This window comes from Ceratotherium simum, chromosome 8, assembly GCF_057802395.1.
Source record: "Ceratotherium simum simum isolate JZ-2026a chromosome 8, ASM5780239v1, whole genome shotgun sequence".
In the NCBI taxonomy this organism is placed as follows: Eukaryota; Metazoa; Chordata; class Mammalia; order Perissodactyla; family Rhinocerotidae; genus Ceratotherium; species Ceratotherium simum.
The window spans coordinates 62,668,779-62,675,321 of NC_141907.1; positions in this window are offsets into that span (position 1 = coordinate 62,668,779).

The following is a 6,543-nucleotide window of genomic DNA, read 5'->3' on the forward strand; positions in this document are numbered from 1 at the left end:
TGTCCAAGCGGTAAGCTCTCTGAGGCAGGTTAGAGGCCAAGAAAGGAGAGGGTTTGGATAGTGAGTGATACATGGAAGGGAACTAAGTCTCTCAGTGGGTAAGATTCTCATGCTTGAGAAAGGACAAGCCAGCAGAAACTAACTTCCCTTTCCCCAAATCTTTTTACCATCGAGCCCTACCATGGTATGTTGGATGGTGTAGCAGAGTTCTCCATCCGACCCTGCCACTGTATAAAGATGGGGTTGTGCAATTTTTTCCCATGAGCATTAATTTCTAGAGAGGAGAATCTGATTTCTACCTAGTCCTTGAGAGGAGAATAGACAATTGTAGGAAATTTTTAAAAATGCTTAAGATTTATTCCTTTATTTTTGTGAGGAAGAACAGCCCTGAGCTAACATCCATGCCAATCCTCCTCCTTTTGCTGAGGAAGACTGGCCCTGGGCTAATATCCGTGCCCATCTTCCTCCACTTTATATGGGGTGCCGCCACAGCACGGCCTGACAAGTGGTGCATGGGTGCACGCCTGGGATCCGAACCCAGGCCGCCAGCAGCGGAGCACGCGTACTTAACCACTACGCCACGGGGCCGGCCCCAAGATTTATTCTTAAAGATCTAAGAACTTTCTGTTTACTTGCTTCCAAAGTATCCTATGCCTCTTTATCCTTGCCTCCCAACCCCAGCTTTCCCTCCCACTTCACACATTTAGTTATCTACACTCACGGTGAACACACACACACACACACACACACACACACAGTCAACTTCAGAAATTCTCTCCCTAAATCAGTTTCCAAGTTCCTTCTTTTTTCCCCCGCTAAGTCCAAACTTCCTCATCTCTGGTGGAGCCAGATGCTTATTCATGAGGTAAATACCTGGTATAATTTGTGGTTATAAAAGCCTTTGTTAATTCATAATTTAATCTAGATGTAATTTATGAGCAACGTTTTAATTAGTCTATTAATTCCATTAGAGTATGTGGGTTTATATATCCTCCACAATAAGATCTTTATACTTTCCTCATTCGTCCTTATTCCCCAATATTTTGTGATTTAATGCTTTCAGTTACATAGCTTCAATACCACAATTTTTGGCAATCTATCTCCATCTCTTCAAAAAATTAGGGCTTTCTTGGACATGATCCAGCCTCCCACTCTGTGGGCATGCATGGTTAGATGATTGTAGACAGGGAGACAGTAGTTACCAGACAGTTTCTCTAGGTCTAGGAGAAGGTTGGATGAAACCTAAAGGAGAGTGAAAGAGGCATTTATAGAGGCCCAGTAGCCTCTCTGTTGAGGGAGCAATGTTCCTTGGTAACCTCATCAGATTCCACCACTCAGATGCCTCTGAGCCTACCTCTATGCATAAATGTACAGAAAGAGGTCAGTTTGCCCATGTGCATTAAGAAGCACGAGCAAAGACCAGCTTATCTTAGCTCTTCTCTATCCACAGCAGAGTGTGCAAGCCCAGCGTCTCAAGATCCTGATTCCAGGAAAGTGTTCTGTAAACATCAGAGCTTCCAGACTTCTGTCTCCAGCAGGAAGGTGCTTTAGATGGTTTTCATTCACAATGTGTAACATAAAATGGTTGAAAGTAAGAAAGATGTAGCTAAACTGAAGTAAAATAGAACATTTTAAAGATTTGTTATTCTCCTTTCCCCAAACTGGAGGCTTTGAGAGGTTCAGTGACTTCACTGGGCATCCAATAAGAGAGGTAAGGCCAGGATGTCTGGGTTCTCAAGCAACGCTTCTGACCACAAGACCACACTTGCTTCCTCTCCTATTGATATGCAGAGAAGAATGTAAAATGTAAGCAGCTAGGGTGGTGACAAGGGCATGAAAGAAAACACGACAATGTCACTTAGCCAGAGTACAAAATAAAATCTGAATTTAGATGGCTTTTTTAAGAAATTGCTTTGTCCATCCAAGAGGAGGCTCTCAATATGTAACTTAAATGAATGAAACAACTTATTAAAAACTTACTATATGCTAGGCACTGTGGTAAGTATGAGGGATGCAAAGGATGCACAAAATGAGGCTCCTACTGTCATGTTGTTAAAAATCAGCACTGAAGGGGGCTGGCCCAGTAGTGTAGCGGTTAAGTTTACGCCCTCCGCTTCGGAGGCCCAGGGTTCTCGTGTTCAGATCCCGGGCGCAGACCTACATGCTGCTCATCAATCCATGCTGTGGTGGCATCTCACGTATAAAATAGAGAAGGATTGGCACAGATGTTAGCTCAGGGACATCTTCCTCAAGCAAAAAGAGGAGGATTGGCAACAGATGTTAGCTCAGGGCCAATCTTCCTTACCAAAAAAAAAAAAAGAAAGAAAGAAAAGAAATCTGCACTGAAGAACAATGAAGAGTGATGTGGTACACATTGTTGCCCAGCCCAGATCCCCTTTATGGGCTAGGGCAACCATCCTTCAGCTGCTGCCAGTGCTTTGGCTAACAGCTCATATTTGTGACTTTCTCCAGAGACTTGACCTTATCTAAGTGGAGCCACTTCACTGGAGACTCCTGAGAGGTTCTACCCCTCCCCTCTCCAAGGGTAACCAAGGACTGACTCATTTTCACTTCCATATTCCTTCCCAGACTTCCCAAAGCTCGTTCAACTTTTTCCTATCCTGCTTCTTCTCCGTACAGCTTTTCCTAAAGAGCATTCACTCAATAAAGTACACACACTAGAACCTCTTTCTCAGGCTCTGCTTATACAAAACCCAATCTAAGACAACAGGTGTTTCTTTAGGTTTCTGAGTGGTTTCCTAGATGCATTGTCTAGGGTAGGATTGGTAACATTATGTGGGTCTGTAAAAGTTTTAATAGACCCCAACATTTTCTACTATCTAGGACATTGAACATGCTACCTCACATCCCCTCTATTTTTCTTTTAAACAATCGAGTTTTTCAATGTGATCTTTCAGTTAATGTTTTTTGGCACTTAAGAGATATTTTTGGGGGAATGGTCTAACATAATAGAACAGTAAATATGTATGTATCTACATGAATGATACATGTTTTATCGTGTGGTCAATTGTGTGGTCACTAAAAGTTATTTCTATCAAAAAATATTTTCCCACACTCCTTACAATAATAGAATAAAAACTATCTAAGGGAAAACTAGTGGTGGGGAAAACCATCCTTAGCAAACCTCTAACAAGGTGTTGTGAGATCGAGCTACTGTGTTCCTTACTCACGCGTCTTGACGTAAAGAACAATATCAATGCAAACCTTATTAAAATTAAATTTATTTTTATTATAATACCAGTTTTTATGGTGGAGGTAGCTCCTGCTGTCCATTCTTCCAACCCTCACAGGCTGGTCCCTCTGAGCAATCACATTCTCCTTTTCGACTCTTCTATGTAGTTAAAGCATAAATATTCCACCATCAACATCTTAAATATTAATAAATTAGGTTAAATTATTGGAGACAAGATTAAAATATTAGAGCCATCTCCAAAATGTGCCTCTCCTCCCATTCCACACAAGAGATGATTGATTATTTAAAGACAAAGACAGGGCATTGTTAAAGAAAAAATTATTCATGACCTTGTTAGAGTCAGTAAGGCAGACTTTATTGAAGGGGGGCTACCTCAGTGGGGTTTTGTAGTAGGGGAGAGAGATCTGACTCAACTTCGGCTCCAATAAGGACAAGTGGGGATTTATAGCCAAGGAGGAGGGTAGGGGTCAGTGGCTGGAAAATTACTAAAAAGAAACATCAGGGGTGAGGAGGATTCTTGCTAGAAGACTCAACAGAATTCTTGCTGAAGGCAGGCCAGGGTTATAAGATATCAAGAGTGGAGGATTGTCGCTAAAGTGACTTAGTAGGATTCTTGCTCAAATGGATTCTATAAGGACAGAGAGGGAAGCCCAAGGTCTGGCCTAGTCCAGCAGAGGACTAGGAATCTGGTTAAAATTAGGTCAAGAAGAGAGTCTTTGTCAGCAGTAACCAAAGGCAATGGAGGTTATAAAGTTAGTGCAATAATAACTAACCCTTAGTATGGTCAGTTGCTCTTCTAAGAGCTTTCCAATATTAATTTGTTTAATCCTCACAATAATCATATGAGTAAATAGTATTATTATCTTCATTTTACAGGTGAGGAAACTGAGGCACAGAGGGCTTAAGCAACTTTCCCCAAGTCTCCCAACTATTGTCTGAAGGATTTAAGCCTAGGAATTCTGTTAACTGAATTTATTCTCTAACAGTAAGACATACTGCCTTTTTGTGCGAGAGATAAGGAGAATGAATTAAAGCCTAAGATCTGGGTATAGATTTTATAGCTGACAGAGGGAGCTGGAAGGTCTGACAGAATAATTTGTAATCTCATCTCGCTGGTTACTGTACCATAGTTACAGACAGAATTTTAGATTAACTAAGTCAGTTTCTAAAATGATTTGCAGCCCCTTAAATGAAAAAGGAGCTGAAAATATGGGTAATACTTATTAAAATATATGTAGACGCCAGTGTTTCCTTTTAAAAAAAATAGTGCTTACTGGACGTTTGTCTACTTGCATTTTAAAAGGACAGAAGTGCAAATTTTAGAAAACTGTCATCTTTGAAAGCTCTCTTAGGGCTTATTGAAAACTGAATTTGTTCATTCTTTAGGCTGTTAAAAGGTATTGCACAAATGCAGACTCCTCAGGATTTTGCAATTAGTGCTTGTGATTTATAATGTTATTTATTATACAAAGAACACAGTATAATGGCTTCAACATGTAAACACAGAGACAGTAGTTACAAAGTAGGTCTGGAAAACGAGATTGCTAGTTTGGAATGGAAACAGGAGGAAAGGTCAAGTCCCACATTTTTGAAGAAATGGGCTGCATTGTAAGTAGTACAGTGATGGATCTCCTTTCTTAGTGTATCTTTTTTTTAAAAAATTTGAACTGGCCCAATGTTGTTGCTATCATTAGAACCACTTTAAAATAAAAAATTAAATCTAATAAACACTTCTCTTATTTGGAATGGTTAACAGTATCAGACCATAAAGCTCTATCACAGGTTACTTTTCCAGCTGTTATCATGGAGCAAAAGACTGTAATATAGAACAGATAGATTTTGCTTGAGTGACAGGAAAGGAAAAGAATAGGTCTGGAATGTGGGGTATTGCGTGGGGAATGGCTGGCCCAAGCATCGTGACAAAGATGGCTCTGGGAAGCATAAGGCATGTTGTAGGGGGAAATCTGCAAAGGGAGAGATTTCTCAAAACACATTTTGACATTATCGCTGGGGATCAGCAAGGTTTTTTTTTTTTGAGAGTGGTGGATCTGGAATCAAGGCACATCAAGGTCATGAGATGGAGCCTCATCCATTTGGGATCACTTAAGAGTTGTTTTGCTTAATGTGGTAGAGATAAATGGTTCATCCTTTGTAGTCGACATCTTTTGGAATCAGCCAAAACATAATAAACACTGCCTCCCCCCAACCTAACTGTCCCAATCTTGTGATCCACGGTGATAAGACCTACCACTCCCCAACCCCTGCATTAGTCCACCATCATTTCCGTTTCACATCAGGTGGTTCCTTGACTCTGCCTCTCAGCTGCAGTTCATTGTACCAGCGATGAATATTTGACCCAAGCTGGACCAATCAGAGCACTTTCCATATGAATTTGGAACTGAGGTGGATGAGGAGTAGAGGGAAGGTAGAAGGGAGAGAAGTAGGAGATTGATCCAATTTCCCTGTGAGGTAGACTGGTGATCTGCAAACTCAGGAGTTGTGGCTATCCTTATTCTGTCAGACAGACAGGGAAACAGAGAAAGCTAGGGTGCATGGACAGAAGAACATAATGGTTACACAGAGAGAAACATAGATAGAGACACAGAGGAAATTCAAGTGTGGCTTTTTCTGAGGCCCAGCATCCCTTTTTGCTTCTATGAGATACTCATGTAGTCTTATAATAAATTCTCCTTTTTCTTTTCCTTTTTGCTGAGGAAGATTTGCCCTGTCCTAACATCTGTTGCCAATCTTTCTTTACTTTGTAGGTGGGATGCCGCCACAGCATGGCTGGTGAGTGATGTAGGTCTGAGCCTGGAATCTGAACCCACGAACCCCGGGTCACCCAAGTGGAGCATGTGGAACTTGAACCACTCAGCCATGGGGCCGGCCCCTCTCCTTGTTTTCTTAGTTTAATTCAACGGGATTTGTTTTTTGTAACTAAAAGAATCCCAACTGGATACAGCCTTTTCTCTTATCACCCTAATGCTATGTAGTTCAATTGTTTTTCTCTTTTTGAACCAGGAGGAAAAAGCAACAAATTCTTCAGCTACACAGTTCCCTGTGGCTTGTGGCCTCTATATTTTAGTGTTTTATGGCTTATGGAACATGAAAGTCAGGTCAACTGTAAGTTCCCATCACACCTGATGTGTGGGGGCATTGTTGGTATATATGCTTCAGTTGAGAAATACCGTTTCAAGTTGAGATAATGATGTGAATGCACCTAGCATGTTCCCTTCCTCAGTAGTTAGGAGTTTATTAGGCTCCATTGGATACGAGGAACAGAGACTCACTCAAGTTGCTTTTTTTAAAAAACAGTGGGTTTTTGGAAG